The 17,536-nt window shown below is 50.1% G+C and overlaps 1 protein-coding gene across 2 annotated transcripts in view; it reads right to left on the bottom strand.

Annotated features, from left to right (window-relative positions):
• SCLT1 (sodium channel and clathrin linker 1) overlaps window positions 1-17,536 on the bottom strand; it is a 589,184-nt gene that overhangs the window by 59,602 nt on the left and 512,046 nt on the right. The window lies entirely within an intron of this gene.

Genomic DNA, 17,536 nt, shown 5'->3' with positions numbered 1-17,536 from the left:
GCTGCGACAGAAGGTCCTCCTGAAGAGGCAGTCGTATCGGGGGATCGATTGGCAGACAGAGTAGCTCGGGATACCAGTACCTTTGTGCCCAATCCGGAGCCACCAAGATGACTTGGGCCCGGTCGCGCCTGATCTTCTTCAGCACTCTGGGCAGAAGTGGTATAGGCGGAAAGGCATACAACAGACCGCAACTCCACTCGCGACGAAAAGCGTCCCCGAGCGAGTGCCGCCTTGGAAACTCCAACGCGCAGAACTGCTGACATTGCGCGTTCTCTTCGGTGGCGAATAGATCTAACCAAGGCTCTCCCCACTGCCGAAAGAGGCCTTGCGCACACGTCCGAGTTGAGACGCTATTCGTGATCCATCATGCACCGGCGGGGCTGAGTTTGTCTGCTCTGGCGTTCAGAGAGCCCGCCAGATGTTGAACCACCAGGGTGATGCCCTGATGTTCCATCCATGTCCAGAGGCGCAGAGCCTCCTGACAAAGGGTCCACGACCCCACTCCGCCCTGTTTGTTGCAATACCACAGCCAAGTGGTGTTGTCCGTGAACACCTGCATCACACTTCCCCGGACAACGGGAAGGAATGCCTTCAGTGCAAGTCGGATCGCACTCAGCTCCAAAAGGTTGATATGGTGCCACGTTCCGATCCATAGGAGGTACTGTGGAGGGCTTGGACCAGGTGCCCTTCAGAACGTCCACTAGTGCCTCATTGAACTGCAGCAGAGGCTCCGAAGAGCTTGCTGACGGTTGAAGCACTTCAGCACTTCAGGTTAGTCCTCACGGCCACAGCAGGCAGCTTCAGCCCAAGGGCTTCGACCGCCAAGCGCAGCACCATGGAATATGCAGCATCTTCCTCCGAATCCGCAGTCGGAGGAGAGATGAAACCAGTGTCCGAGGAGGTGTCCAGACCACTGGCATCCCCCAGCTCATCTGCCCAGTCCTGAGATAAGTCGGCCTGCATGGCCAGAGGGTCCTCAGACCCCTCCCAGTCGCCCCCGTCATCCGATTCCTGATAAACAGGGGGAATAATCGGAACCGGACGGTAGATGAAATTGTCATCTGTCGGCTGCGGCGCCGCACCAGCGCTGAACCGGGGAATGGCGTCGTACGGAGACTGCGCCGGGGGTGGAACCGGTGTCGGCGCCGGCGAAGGAGGCGTTGTGAGGTCGACCGGCACCGACTGAGATCCAGGCCAGGATCCCATGGGGATCTGCGGCGTCGGGACCGAAGTCGACGACGGCGCCGGGGCCGGAGCCACCAGCTCGCTAGGCCGCCCAGTCGACCCCGCGGGGCCTGGAGGCGCGCTGGCAGGCATCGACGGCAGAGCCAGGCCCCTCATGGCCTAGAGGAAGGCACTGATCTCCGCCGGAGTCGCTTCAGTCCCAGGGACCGGTGGGTATGGGGACGGACGCGGCTTCTGCGGCTCCGATGGAGCCACGGGGGTGATTTCACCCGGACCCTCGACCGAGTCGCGCGACCGGCGAGGGGAGTCAGAAGAGCGGTGTCATCTCTTGGACTTCTTACCATGCTTCGACTTACCCGAAGACTTGGAACCCGACGAGCGGTGATGGTGGCTGCGCTCCGCGACCGATCCTTCGACCTCCTCCTGGACTGGGACCTTGAACGGCGCGGAGCCGAGTGTCGGAGCTCGAGAAGCTTGCGGGACCGCTCCCGCCTAGCCTTCGAGGTCAAGGCCTGGCAGTCGAGGCACGACTCCGCATCGCGGTCGGCCCCCAGGCAGTAAAGACACCGGCAGTGGTGGTCCGTCGCCGACATCAGTTGGTGGCAGGAGTCACAGGCTTTAAACCCAGGCATCCTACAGGCACCAGTTCGAGTCGAGTAGACAAAAGAGTCGAAAAAGTTTTAGTCAAAAAGTGACTAAAGGGGTAAGCTCTTCCGGATCGGAGCTGTCTAGCGCGGAAAAAAGAAGAACTGACGTCAGCGCGTGAGGGCGGTGTCTAAGTACTCCGACGACATCATTACGGCACACGACGCCAATGACGGACGCGGAGCCGCAGACGAAGCCTAGCGACGCGCAAGGGGTATTGCTGACGAAAAATCTTTACGGATCCAGCCTGACGCCTGGGGATATTCTAAGGTGAGGAATCTAACTAACGTGTTTCTTTCAGATATGTAACCTCTACCATAGAAAAAAGGGGAATACCATGAAGGCGAGAGTTGAGGGAGGAAAAATACAAGAAAGAAAGGGAAAACCCAGTCTCTTGAGAAAGAAGGATACCAGGCAAGGAACCAAACAGCCAAGGGGACCAGTGTTCCAGGTGAAGAGGACCGAAAAGAACAGCCGACACAACAGCTACCCCACGGGTGTGGTGGCAGAGATGTATAAAACAGGCATAAGAAAACCAGACTGCTGGAGACAAACAGTCTCAGGAGCACGTGACGGCTAGAGTTGTGTTCAGGCCTGGGTTCCACAGCAGGAGAAATCAATGCGTTCCCAAGAGTAAAACAAAGCAAAGAGAAGGGCCACACCGAAAAGGGTCGAAGATGGAAATGAAATCAAATCAAGCCAAAGAGGATGCCTGCTTGCGGCACCAGCATAGCCCATATGGACATAAGGGCAGAGAAAAGAAGAAAAAAAGGAAGACAAAGCCACTATAAGGGGCTCTAAGTTTATAAGTAGCTCACAAAAATGCCTCTAAGGTATACAAAATAGGTCACTGAAAACAAGGAGAAAGGCTATAGTGCAACTGCACAACATAAACAAAAAACCTACCACAGAGTAAATACTCGGGTAGAAAGATTTAAGCTGCAAAGGAGCCAAAGAACAGACTCCCACGAGACCGCAAAGTAAGATGAGATCCAGATAGCTGGAAACTAAACCTGTCAGTGATAGCATAAAGCAGACAAAAAGTAACTACAGAAAACAGGAACACCACACTAGATGTATCCCAGGAGGGGAGAGAACAAACTGTCCCAGAAAGGTGGAAAAGAGTCAAAATAAGAGGAAACAACTGTCCCCGACAACCTTAGTACAACAACAGAGTTAAGACTCCATATCATCCAGACTTTCCCTGAACTGGCATAAAGCTGAGTCGGCGTGTACATCAAAAGTCATGTCAATCAAAGCAGTTTGCACAACCTCTGAAAGCCTTGAGGCCAAAAGGCCCGACCAACCAAATCAGTAGTATCCATGCCACAGCAGATGCTAAGTGTGGCAACTTGCTGCCCATATTGTACCAGGGGAACAAGCGAATTCTGGCCTTCCTCCGGAAGGGAGGGCAAGAGGTGCTCCACAGTGATCCGCAAGGTGCGGGAGAAGAGAGCGAGCACATAAGAAGTGTTCAAAAAGTGCAGAGCAGTGCTAGAAGAAGACAAAATATGTCTACCACAAGCTTCAAATTTCCTGGCCTCCCTCTCCGGAGGGACAGGTGGGAGAAAATCAATATGTTGCATGGCTAAAATAGCCTGAACGACAAAACTTCTAGTAGAGGGATGTCTAAGTAGGCAGGAGGGATCCTCTGGGGCCATGCAATGCCTGTGAGAAATAGAGCAATCCAAAGGGTGCCTTGTTTCAGGCTTAGTCCAAGCACCCAACAGGATATTGAAAAGACAGTCACTCTGAGGAAGTACAGATTCAACATTAGACTGGGCAGGGTGCACAAAACCAATTAAGGGGTCTAGTGCGAATCCAGGGTAACTGAAACTCGAATGAGCATGTTCACCAGTGTGGAACTCGCCTCCATAGCCGAGACAGGAGGCTAGAGGCTGGCAAACATTCTAAGCAACTGGAGTCACCCAAGCCAAGTAACCATGCATAGGGGATGGTTCAATGCCCGGAATTAGAGGGGGACACACCACACCGTCTGTAGTACTTCCCGAGCCATGGTCCTCAGAAGAAAAAAACAGAGGGGAAAAACCGAGATAGTTGGCTCCATCGGCACCGCATCTGACACTGTGACAGAAGCAGATCGATGCCGTGAAGGAGACGCTTCGAAGTCGGAAAAAGCGTTGATAGGCGTCGACTGCACAACTATGGGAGCTGGCAGACAAGAGCTCAATGCCGACATTGGAGTCAGCAGACCAGAAGCAGGAACCAATGGTGGGAGCTGCAATGGGCTGTGCACCGATGCCGCTGAGGTGTCAGACAGAAGAGTCTGACCTGAACCTAAGGGAGAATCCGCCGGCAGGGTCACAGGTATGATCTCATGCACTTCTGTGGGGCCCGACGGCACTCCAGAGGGAGGTGACAGCCCAAGAACATAAAGAAGAGATTGAGTCTATTGTGTCATCGGGGTCAAAGACGCCCCAGGATAGTTCAGGAGACGTGGGGTGGACTCATCCCTCAGCACTTCAACAGAAGAGTGGGGAATAAGTGGTAGGCGAGGTAGGTGGGAGGCGCAGTGAATTCGACCACCGGTGCAAGACTTACTGTGAGAAGTTGGCCTGATGTATGATGTCACTAGTTCTAGTGTACACCCTATATCAGTCCAAACAACCCTTATGGTGATTGGTTGTAAAGTCAACCTTATAGACCAGCTATCCTAGTGGTAGCATGGACAAGAGCAGTCTTAGGCTAAACTCTGAATGGCATGTGAAGCCAGCTGTGATACCATATATAATCCCTTGAATACCAAATGAAAGGACACCACAACAGATATATATATAAAATAAAGTGTATTTATTCTAGTCAAACCCTCAGCACTCTTTATGAGATTCGAGGTAAGTACAACACAGTCTTATTCAAGCATACATTAAGTCACACAGGTAAGTAATACAGTTAGGCCCTAGGGGCCACGCAAACGATATACTAAAGAAGTGGTATAAGGACCATAGTCACGGAAATAGAATAGGCCTAGGCCTAGGCCTAGGGAATCGCTGGGGCTACACTACACTACCAACAGTTAGGAAGTGGGAGGCCCACGGGATTCAGGTGCAGAGTGGAAACACTCATGTGTAATGCGTATAATCGATAGGAATAGTACAGTTCTGAAATAAGCAGTTTTAGGACACTTCTGGAGTAGCTAGAAAGTCGAGACTCGGAAACTAGACCCTAGGATAGTCACTACCCTTGTGAGCACCGAAGTACCCAAGTTACCTAGCCCACGGGCTGCGGGTGCATAGGTGTGAACTTGCGTCGGGTTTCGTCGTGGACTTCTATGGATGCCTGAAGGAAAGTTGCTGACAGGCAGTCAGTGCAGAGTGTCCGGTGGATCCCAAGGCCGGGATCAAGAAGGGAGGGTACCTGCAAGCAGAAGGGACAGAGTCAAGGTCACTAGCCAGTGACCTCGTGGAACCAGGAAGGAACCAGGCGATGTCGTGAAGATTGCAGGTGAAGGGTGAAGCTTGTACCAGGAGATGTCGAGGACGACCAGGACCAGGAGGCGAGCTGTCCCACGAAGGCTCTTGCTGTCGGCGGCGTTGAAGTCGAACTAGGACTCACCAAGCCTTGGCAAGCGGAACCCACGAAGAATGGAGGACTTGCTTCTGGTGCAGACCAGGAAGGTCTGGGGTGCTTCTCTTTTGCAGAGGAGCGGAAGCCAGTCTGGAGGAGCCAAACCAGCAGTGAAGATTTAAAGGTGTGTCGTCGCAAAGGCCGCTAGCCAACGGGCAAGCAACCGGACAGACGCGGCAAGCAGGAAAATGCAGAAGGGCCCCACGCAGGACTCGTGGAGTGTGGGGGGCTGATCTTCGGTGCAGATGGTGCTTGGGGTTGGGGCTTCTCAATCCCCGGTGCACAACTTCGAGGGTACCTCAGAAGCTGCGCTGGAAGATACTCGCCACTTTTCCCAGGTAGCCGGTCCCACGTCTTTCGTCGCCTCCACGGATCTCAGCTCGGCTGTGGATGTGGATCAGGGTCGGAGAAGTCTGGAAGTCAAGGCTCTGGTCAGGCTCTGCAATCGGTCCCTCGTAGAACTTCAGCAAAGCAAAGGGTAAGTCTCTTGATGGTGCCTGTTTGCACAGGGTAGCCACTCCTTGGCCACAAGGGAGATTCTTCAGTCTTCTTCTTTTGTCGAATGTCGAAGGTCCAGAGTTTCTGTTCAAGTTGCAGGTTCAGGATAATCTAATCTCCTGGGGCCCAGCTACCACTCTTATACTAATCTGGGGGGCTGGGTTGCCTGCTAGGTCACGCCTTATGGGTGGGACCTGGGAGGGGGGTGGTTACACCCCCTTCCCTTTGTCCAGTTTCGCGCCAGGACTGGGGCTGGAGTGCCCCAGCACCGGTTTGAACTGGACTATGCATGGGACACCTTGTGTGCCCCAGGCATGTCTCATTCCTTTCAGCCCTCCCTGCCCCAATACACTAAAGTCTGTCTGGGGAGGTGCTAGCACCTCCCCAAGCAGGAAACCTATTGTCCAAGCCTCCCTTGCCGGGATCACTCCCAGCAGCAGGAGGTCAGACTCGTGTCTGTGGCAGCAGCATACATTTTGTGATGCTGAGGCTTTGGTTAGAGTTAAACAGCAAAGTAGGATTTTAACATGTCTCTCCCTCTAGAAGGGAGGAATAATATCCTCATCACCAGAAATGGTATGGGGGTATTATTCCAAAGTGTTAGACACCTTACACAACATGTTTTGATCAAGCCAAACCATAGTTACCATAACCGTTTAAGATTAAAAGGCACTTTAAGAGTATATGGTAGGCTTTATCATAGAACAGCTACAAGGACATGGTTCCGAAAGCTGCAGACAGGCTCAGCTCATGCTAGAGCACCATCTCACATGTTACCAAGCACTCTGCCTCCAGGATTGTTAAGGCCTGCCATAGGAGTGGCTGATGTGTGCACATGTGTCTATATTAAGGGTAGATATAGGTATACTATATCTAAGCAAGGGGTGATTACACGACCTTGCCCCAGCTGAGTGATCAGCCAGTTGTGTCTGATTGGAAGGCCAGACCAGAGGTGGCATAATACATGCTGCAGCCCCTGGGAGGCCTAGGGTACACCTATGCCCTGGGTACCTAGGGTACACTGTACAGGGTCCAATAAGGTGATCCTTACCAATTGTGTATGTACCTAGGGTACATGGAGTCCATTTTAAAGAGAGAGCAGACAGCCTGAGACCCTGAATGGCAGGATCTCAGGCCAACTAAGTCGAAAAACCAGCTAGACACTAGGCAAAAAGTTGGGGGTAACCATAGTCAGATATCCACCTTCCTACACAACCCCCCCCCCCCCCCCCCCCCCCCAACGAAAGGAGATAAGGCTGTCCTTGACCAGGTAAGCCTATATTGCCTAAGTGGCCATATAAGGAAGAACCAGCACTGGCATGGTTACCCCCTGTCTCATGGTCCACTAAGCAATCCCTCATCCTAAAGGTATCATAGGGTCTCCACCATAGGGAATCTCTACCTTGGGTGTGTCTTTGCAAAGTAAAAGGCTGGTATTGAGATGGAGTACTGAAGTGAGTGTCCTCAAAGTGAGGCCTCAGCTTCCTCCAATCATCCTCCACCATGGATGCCTTTCTTTCTTTAACTGAGTTGCACTGTGCTCTCAGGGTCAGCCTCTGGCTACCTAAAGCTGGAGGCTGGGTCCCTTTTGTGGGCTTACTGGAGGGACAGGTCAGGTTTGGGGCCCTAAGGTCCCATGTTTGCCTGTGCCCAACAGAATCCCTCTGGGGGAGGTCCCTAACTACCTGTAAAGGGGATCCCTCAGGAATGTTTTTAACCATCACCTGGCTAGAGCTACTAGCCAGGCAATCCTCATTCTTTTGATTGGGGGGTTCTTGTGGACAGGGGCCCTCTTGGGGTTCACTGACCTCCCTGACCTCTGCAGCCCTGGACTGACTGAGGCAAGGTAGAGAGAGGCAGGCTACCTGCACCAGACTGGGTCCCACCTTGGAAGGGACCACTGACATCAGAGGCTCTGCCAGGCCAGGCCTGGCTACCTCTGGGGCAGTTCCTTCACAAGGGGTGAGGTCAGATCCCTGAGGAGGCTGACCTTTTCCTAATGTCTAGGGAGAGGGAGACTTTTCTTCCTCTCCACTACTCTCTGTTTGTGTGGAGTGATCCATAGTTTCAGGCTTCACGACACCTATGTCAGTCTGAGTATGGACTGAGACCATTACAGTCCTGCCAGCCTTTTCAGGGAGGCACTCAGTTTGTGTTTGAGCTGTGACTGTCACAGCTCTGCCAGTCTCTACAGGGAAGTCTGTCTTTGCCTGGGCTGTGGCTACCACTGCCCGTCCAACCTTTTCAGGGAGGAAATCTACTTGGACAGGGGTTGTGGCTGGCACAACCCCACTTGTGAAAGGCCTACCATTTTAGAATGGGTGTCTTGTTCAACTCCAGCCCAAGCTGAGAGTTCTAAGTCATTCCCCAGTAAGCAGTCCACAGGCAAGGTTGGAGACACTGCCACCCTTTTAGGGCCAGTGACACCTCCCCAGCTGAGACATACCTCTGCCATGGGATGACTGTTCTGTTTGCCATCAATGTTAGTTACCTGGTATGAGAAACCAGGCAAAAGCTGCTCAGAGGGAACTAGCCTATGGGCCACCATAGTGATGTTAGCTCCAGTGTCTCTGTAGGCCTCAGCTTTTCTACCATTGATGTAGGGCTCCTGTCTGTACCTACCCAAAGTGTTGGGACAGGTAGTGAAGTTGGCAAACCCCATGCCACCATCACAGACAAGAGTAGCTGCTGTAGGGGAATTGGCTAAGCCAGAGTCCCCCTGTGTTCCCCAAGAAAACCCAACCAAATTTTTGGGGGCACTTCCACCACCTGGGGGATTACTGCTGACAGCAATAGGTGGTGTGACCGGAGTAGTTGGAGGAACAGTTTTGTTTTTAGCCTTTGGGCAACTGCTGTCAGTTTTCCAATGCCCAGGAGTTTTACACTCATGGCAGTAAGGCTTTTTAACTGTGGTAGAGGGGGGAGCTTGGGGCCCACCACCCTGTGTGGAGTTTTGGGGCCCTGAGGAAGATTTCTCTTTTGTTTTATCCCCACCCTTCTCTTGAGGCTTGGTGGTATCTTTCTTTTGGTCACCACCCTGATTTTTAGGCCTAATCCTGGTCCTGACCCATTTATCTGCCCTCTTTCCCAATTCTTGGGGAGAGGTCAAATCTGAGTCTACCAGGTGGTGATGGAGAAGCTGGTTTTGACAATTATTAAGGATCTGCTCCCTCATAATCAAGTTGTACAATCCTGTATAGTCCTGCACCTTGCTGCCAGTTAACCAACCTTCCAAAGCCTTAGTGGCACAATCCACAAAATCAGACCAGTCCTGTGTCTGTGTCTTCTGGGTGTCTCTGAACAACAACCTATATTGCTCAGTGGTTAAGCCAAACCCATCTATCAGAGCACTCTTCAGGACTTTGTAATTGTTAGCATCCTCATCACTGACTGTGAGGCGCTTGTCTCTACCTTTGTCAGAAAAGGAGAGCCACAAGATAGCTGCCCACTGACTCTGGGGTACCTGCTGTACTTTTCAGGCCCTCTCCAAAGCAGTCATCCACTTGCGGATGTCATCCCCATTCTGATATTGGGGGACTATCTTGCTTAGGTTTCTATGGTCATAAGACCTATCCCTATCTCTAGGAATGTTGCTGCCACCAGTGGGTTCTGACCCACACATTTTTGCTCTCTGGCCAGAGCAAGCTTTTCTTTGGCAAGGGCAAGTTCTTCCCTTTCAATCCTCAGATTGGCTTCCCTCATTCTGGCCTGATGCTCTCTCCTCTGGGGGGAAGTCATCCCCCTGTGGGATGAAGCATTGGAGCTCCTTGAGTGATAGGAGTGGAGAGAGTCCCCTGAGGGAGATCTACCCCTTCTATCTCTCTTTTTAAGATTACTTGGGGGCCTGTAAGGGAAGCTCCCATGCAAGCTTAAGTTAGCCTGACTAAGTCTTCTGACTGGGGTCTTGCTACCTCCCTCTTCCTCTGAGGTCTCTTCTAACTCATCTGTATCAGTTAAGTCAGGGGTCTCTTCTGTGGAGGGGAGGCCCTTATCTACAGCTATGGCACCATACTTGGCAGCTCTTTCAGCATCATAGGCCTCCAGAAGCTCCACTAGCTGTCTAAGGGTAGGGTTGGAACCCTGTTTTAATCTCCTGGAGGTACACAGTTGTCTCATCTCCTGGAAAGTGAATGCATCATATCTAGAGGGAATCTGTCTAGGATTCTCCTCTCCTGAGGGAGTATCAGTGTGATCTCCATTCAGGGACATGATTCTAGTGAGGGTGTGGTGTGTGCACCTACCTACACTAGTTGTATCTACTAAACCTCTCTAGTAGTTGTAGTCAGGGTGTGCTAGGCCCTTCAACCTACAACAACTAAGTCCAGTAGGACTTAAGTATTTATAATCTATGTTATATGTACCTAAACAATATCTTATGTGATCTTTCAATTTAGTATCTCAAGATTACAATGGTATTACAACAGCAAGCTCAGATCCCAACCGCTGCTCACCAATGTGAGAAGTTGGCCTGATGTATGATGTCACTAGTTCTAGTGTACACCCTATATCAGTCCAAACAACCCTTATGGTGATTGGTTGTAAAGTCAACCGTATAGACCAGCTATCCTAGTGGTAGCATGGACAAGAGCAGTCTTAGGCTAAACTCTGAATGGCATGTGAAGTGAAGCCAGCTGTGATACCATATATAATCCCTTGAATACCAAATGAAAGGACACCACAACAGATATATATATATAAAATAAAGTGTATTTATTCTAGTCAAACCCTCAGCACTCTTTATGAGATTCGAGGTAAGTACAACACAGTCTTATTCAAGCATACATTAAGTCACACAGGTAAGTAATACAGTTAGGCCCTAGGGGCCACGCAAACCATATACTAAAGAAGTGGTATAAGGACCACTGTCACAGAAATAGAATATGCCTAGGCCTAGGGAATCGCTGGGGCTACACTACACTACCAACAGTTAGGAAGTGGGAGGCCCACGGGATTCAGGTGCAGAGTGGAAACACTCACGCGTAATGCGTATAATCGATAGGAATAGTACAGTTCTGAAATAAGCAGTTTTAGGACACTTCTGGAGTAGCTAGAAAGTCGAGACTCGGAAACTAGACCCTAGGATAGTCACTACCCTTGTGAGCACCGGAGTACCCAAGTTACCTAGCCCACGGGCTGCGGGTGCATAGGTGTGAACTTGCGTCGGGTTTCGTTGTGGACTTCTATGGATGCCTGAAGGAAAGTTGCTGACAGGCAGTCAGTGCAGAGTGTCCGGTGGATCCCAAGGCCGGGATCAAGAAGGAAGGGTACCTGCAAGCAGAAGGGACAGAGTCAAGGTCACTAGCCAGTGACCACGTGGAACCAGGAAGGAACCAGGCGATGTCGTGAAGATTGCAGGTGAAGGGTGAAGCTTGTCGCAGCAGCCACGGGTACCAGGAGACGTCGAGGACGACCAGGACCAGGAGGCGAGCTGTCCCACGAAGGCTCTTGCTGTCGGCGGCGTCGAAGTCGAACTAGGACTCACCAAGCCTTGGCAAGCGGAACCCACGAAGAATGGAGGACTTGCTTCTGGTGCAGACCAGGAAGGTCTGGGGTGCTTCTCTTTTGCAGAGGAGCGGAAGCCAGTCTGGAGGAGCCAAACCAGCAGTGAAGATTTAAAGGTGTGTCGTCGCAAAGGCCGCTAGCCAACGGGCAAGCAACCGGACAGACGCGGCAAGCAGAAAAATGCAGAAGGGCCCCACGCAGGACTCGTGGGGAGCTGATCTTCGGTGCAGATGGTGCTTGGGGTTGGGGCTTCTCAATCCCCGGTGCACAACTTCGAGGGTACCTCAGAAGCTGCGCTGGAAGATACTCGCCACTTTTCCCAGGTAGCCGGTCCCACGTCTCTCGTCGCCTCCACGGATCTCAGCTCGGCTGTGGATGTGGATCAGGGTCGGAGAAGTCTGGAAGTCAAGGCTCTGGTCAGGCTCTGCAATCAGTCCCTCGTAGAACTTCAGCAAAGGGTAAGTCTCTTGATGGTGCCTGTTTGCACAGGGTAGCCACTCCTTGGCCACAAGGGTGATTCTTCAGTCTTCTTCTTTCGTCGAATGTCAAAGGTCCAGAGTTTCTGTTCAAGTTGCAGGTTCAGGATAATCTAATCTCCTGGGGCCCAGCTACCACTCTTATACTAATCTGGGGGGCTGGGTTGCCTGCTAGGTCACGCCTTATGGGTGGGACCTGGGAGGGGGGTGGTGGTTACACCCCCTTCCCTTTGTCCAGTTTCGCGCCAGGACTGGGGCTGGAGTGCCCCAGCACCGGTTTGAACTGGACTATGCATGGGACACCTTGTGTGCCCCAGGCATGTCTCATTCCTTTCAGCCCTCCCTGCCCCAATACACTAAAGTCTGTCTGGGGAGGTGCTAGCACCTCCCCAAGCAGGAAACCTATTGTCCAAGCCTCCCTTGCCGGGATCACTCCCAGCAGCAGGAGGTCAGACTCGTGTCTGTGGCAGCAGCATACATTTTGTGATGCTGAGGCTTTGGTTAGAGTTAAACAGCAAAGTAGGATTTTAACATGTCTCTCCCTCTAGAAGGGAGGAATAATATCCTCATCACCAGAAATGGTATGGGGTATTATTCCAAAGTGTTAGACACCTTACACGACATGTTTTGATAAAGCCAAATCATAGTTACCATAACCGTTTAAGATTATAAGGCACTTTGAGTATATGGTAGGCTTTATCATAGAACAGCTACAAGGACATGGTTCCGAAAGCTGCAGACAGGCTCAGCTCATGCTAGAGTACCATCTCACATGTTACCAAGCACTCTGCCTCCAGGATTGTTAAGGCCTGCCATAGGAGTGGCTGATGTGTGCACATGTGTCTATATTAAGGGTAGATATAGGTATACTATATCTAAGCAAGGGGTGATTACACGACCTTGCCCCAGCTGAGTGATCAGCCAGTTGTGTCTGATTGGAAACCAGACCAGGGGTGGCATAATACATGCTGCAGCCCCTGGGAGGCCTAGGGTACACCTATGCCCTGGGTACCTAGGGTACACTGTACAGGGTCCAATAAGGTGATCCTTACCAATTGTGTATGTACCTAGGGTACATGGAGTCTATTTTAAAGAGAGAGCAGACAGCCTGAGACCCTGAATGGCAGGATCTCAGGCCAACTAAGTCGAAAAACCAGCTAGACACTAGGCAAAAAGTTGGGGGTAACCATAGTCAGATATCCACCTTCCTACACTTACCTCCGGAAGTCAAAGGTGAATGAGGCCCGCAGAAACGGCTCCTACCATGGATGCACGGTCGATACCTTAAATGAGTAGGGGACCGAAGTCGATGACAAGACTTTGAAGACTGAGATCCACTTCATGCGACGTTCCTTGCGCCCTGTCAAGAATTCCTGTCATGCGAGGGGAGGAAAACGGTAACCAGCGAAAACGGACTACATCTCCCAGGATGCTTAGCGGTTGAGAGGTTATGTAAACAGGAGAGCTGTTACATAACTCAAGGAAAACACGCCCTTATGTAAACAGGAGAGCTGTTACATAACTCAAGGAAAACACGCCCTATAAAGGGAGGAACTGGGAGGTACAACGCTGTCGGATATTGTGTTTACACCGACGTACCTGCTTAGTGAAGAGCAGTGTTCCGGAGTGATGCTCCAGTAAGGCAAGAACGGAGGTAGGTCGAGTCGTTACTCCCTGGGCCGTGTCTTGCCCCATCGTCACCTGTGAAGGACCCGGAAGCTCTACCGGATAACCATTGAGCTTCGCTTTTTGACTCGGCTGAGTCAAAGCGCAGTGGCGCTTTTGCTGGTTGGAGTCGTAACTCCCAGCCCGACCAGAGATACAGGGACTGCCAGCTGTAACGCACACCAGGAGGTGTTTGCCGCGTTACAGACTCGGAAGTCCACAGGATCGATCGAGCGGCTGCTCTCGGTTCAGTCTCCTTTGCTTGTGATTGGGGTATCGGTGACGCATCACCAGGAGGTGACTCCGCGTCCCGGTGCAGTCTGAGGAAGAGGTTGAGCGGCTGCTCCCTTCAGGTAGAGACCCCGGCTGGGTGTTTCCCTGACTCCTCGATTCTCCCCAACACTCTTCGTGCCCCTCACAGCCTACCGATTGGCATTGTCGGCCATTTCATTTCTGCCCTCTGTTGGCATACGCCGGGATCGGCGTATATGCAGAGGACGGTTAGGACCATCCGTGCTGTGGGCTGGTAACGTACTTAGCCTGGAGGATTCCAGTGACTATAACCTTTGTTTATTCCTTGTATTATTTTTGCCTTCATTAAAATAACTAAACCTTCACAAGTGGTTGCGTTCTCATTATCGTGTCTGTTAAACGATCCTGAGACGTTCAGGGCGTTACACGCCCTTTCGGTCGGATCTGTTGACAAGAGTCACACTCATAAGAGTTGTGTTGCCCACCCAGACATCACATGCAAGCCAAGTGAGGAGTTGTTGCAGATATTTGACGTCCACAGGACTCATAAGGCTTGAACCCCGGGGATATTAAAGAAGAGTAGAAGAAGAAGGCACAATGCTCAGTCAATGACTAAACGTCAAGTAAGTCGAAAACGGCTGGAGGAACTGCAGAGTGGATCCACAAGTTAGCACGGAAAAGAAGATACTGAAGTCAGCACAGCGGGGGACGGCTTATATGGACTCCGTTGATGTCACAATTGAGACACGACGTTGATGCAGAGTCACTCGCTGTCCTCTACCGATGCACAAAGGAAATACTGTAAACATTTCCGAATCCAGCCAGGCGCCTGGGGAGGATTCTAAGATAAGGAATTTGCGGTTAGACGTCTCTATCAGATTAGTTAAAGCACAGATTGGAAAAGATGCAAGCATTGTAACGTCCATTATAGCATACTCAAATACATCTGGCTTCTACAATTATTTGTGTAAGAAGCCTTTATTATACAACCCAGGGCAGAACAAGGCAATGGCTCTCATCATCTCCTTGAAGGAGCAAAGTGCTTCATTGAGAGTTTCTCCAGTTCAAGGAGACACTAATGGATCACACATCTGACCCAGGGTGAAATTCTTTGTTGTCCGTTGATCTGGAATACCAGCGATTCCAGTGCTTAGCCATTGTGCATTCCATTTTCAGGGTCTCCTTCTGAACTGAAATCTTCCCAGAGATTTAGTTAAGTGCAGGCACCAGTTGCATGCACGCTCCACAATCTGAGGATGTAGGTGCACCTATACCAGGACAACTGGATAGTACATGTTAAATCCCGGGAACAAAGGAAGGAGGCAATGATTTACAAGGCCCTGGTTTCGTTTGTATTTCTCTTCAATCTCACAATGTCCAATTTGTCCCCTTCCCAGGATCTGCCGTACATAGGAGTTTGAGAACTGATTTTGAGTTGGAGTTCTTTAGCAGACACAAAGGCAAACAAGTTAAGTTTGCACCCTTTGTGTCCATTAACTGGGCCGAAGAAACCATCAATATTGTGAGGTCAGCTCTGTGGAGCCATGAAAGGCCAGTACTTCTGTTGGGAGGTGAAGGAGTTGGGTGTATTCCTTTAATTCCCCAGGTTGTTCCCTTTTTTTCTTTTTCTCTCCCTAATAGACAACAGCGTTATTTGTGATGTCTTCACCAATACTCCCACAAGGTCCACTGTCAACTCAGATTATGACCTGGCGGCATCCAAAACCTCCATTAAATCAAAAAAAGACCCTGTTGTGGTGCGACGATTAGCTGGGTCAGGTGTACAAGTTGCTGGACTTTGGTGGGTGGGACAATATTGAAATATGTCATCAGAGGGAATTAATCATTAGAGTAGTTCTGTGCTCATTAGAAGATATAGAGTAGAAACAGTAATTACATAAAAGTCAATTCTTCCAGAATCTCCAACTGAGGCTTCTATTTGACCTCATATATTACAACACTAAGTGAACTTCCAGACCACAGTCCGCTAAAACCCAAACTGCTAAAGGGGGATTGAAAGAACGCAAAGTATTCCAAATATACTGTTCTCTGACAATAAAACCCCAGTCTGCTTTGACAGACCTAGAAGTATTTGGGATGGGGGTGTTGGTGAACTGGCTGATGAGTGGTGGGAGAAAAGAATGGCCCCAAGTGAATCTGCCATCATCCCTCAATTTCATCTGATTCAACAAATGCATTTATTCCCCACTTACCTCACCCACTCTAAGCTTTCGGGGTATCGGCAAATAGCCACTGCTTTATGCCTCAGATGTAGGACCCATACAGGTGATTTTGTTAAGACAATTGGGCCTTGCAGTAATATAAAACCCTACTGGGAGGGGTTTTACCACACTTGACAGTTGTATTGGATTGGAAATTGCCAGATGATCCAAAGCTGGCACGACTTCACATAACAATTAAAACTGACTCAAATCACTAAAAGTGTCAGTCCCGTGGATCGGATTGCTAGTTGCTAAGCAAGATATTGCTAGTTAAGCAGGATATTGCTAAAAACAAGAAAAATCTTAACCGTCCATATCTAGAGCAGTGGGGTTGGGGGTTTGAACCACTGCATGAGTCTGGAAATTCTAGTTTACAGAGCAAGGGGATTTTATCAGAAACATTTTAAGATCTGCAGGAACTTGTCCAATTATTGAAGGATCTAACTTAAGATTCCCACTGATCCACTTCCAGGCATGCACTTGGAACCTTACATTGGTCGATATGGGAACAGGAGTGAGCAAATTCAAACTTTGTATTGATTGTTCTGAACTACGTGCTGATGATAGCGGGAGTGGTTGACAATAAAATGTTTAATAAAAAGAATTTCAACTGTATCCACTAACATAGGACATAAGGAGAAAAATGTGCCAATTAGTTCTGTCAAAACTGCACCAGTGAATTCCTCTGTCTCTTGCATCCTGGCAAAGATGGTTCTGGCTACAGATGCGAGGGGGGGGCGACATGTCAGTTTAACGGCTCTTGCCACAGGTGGAAAACCTGCAATCCTAAACGCTCCACAGATATTTCAGTGAGAGACCAAGGATGAACAATTGGAGCCTCAGTAAGTACTAAAAGTTATAGGATTTTTCAGCATTAATCACGCCCCTTTTAAAAAGCATTTACAATGCAACAGGTCTCGCATTGCAAGTTTTTGAGCTATTGTCATTGTAAATGGCAATGCCTCTTATAATATTAAAAGGCATTGTCATTTACAATACCAATAGTTCAAACTTTTGCCAAAGCGTTACCTATTGTATTGCAGAGCACAGTGTCCGTGAAGCGGGCGCCATGCTTATTATTAAAGTTAAAAAAAGAAAAAGAAACTGAGCATGGTGTACCTGAAGCGGGCGCCGCGCTCACTATTAACGTTAAAAAAACGAAAAATGAACCCGAGCACGGTGTCCCTGAAGCGGGCACCATGCTCAACATCAAAGTTTTTTTTTTAAATTTGAAACGGAGCTCGGTGTCTCTAAAGCGGACGCCGCACTCAGCATGCAAGTTAGAATGGCATAGCGCTCTATAAGAAAAGCGGCTGCCATTGATCTGTGTGGGCGCGCTGTAAATACAAAAAGCAGCTGCCATTGTCCCCATCAGTGTCGATACCGACTTAAAATGCAGACCATGTAACAAGCCAAGTAAAAGGTACAGTTGTTATGGGAGGTAACAAATGCAGACAAGGCGCGGTACCAAGGAGGGACTAACAAGCCTATTTACGAATCAGAAGC

Source organism: Triturus cristatus, chromosome 2_2, assembly GCF_964204655.1.
Source record: "Triturus cristatus chromosome 2_2, aTriCri1.1, whole genome shotgun sequence".
In the NCBI taxonomy this organism is placed as follows: Eukaryota; Metazoa; Chordata; class Amphibia; order Caudata; family Salamandridae; genus Triturus; species Triturus cristatus.
Note: the sequence above shows the minus strand (reverse complement) of the source record. Positions and strands in the feature narration are given on the sequence as shown.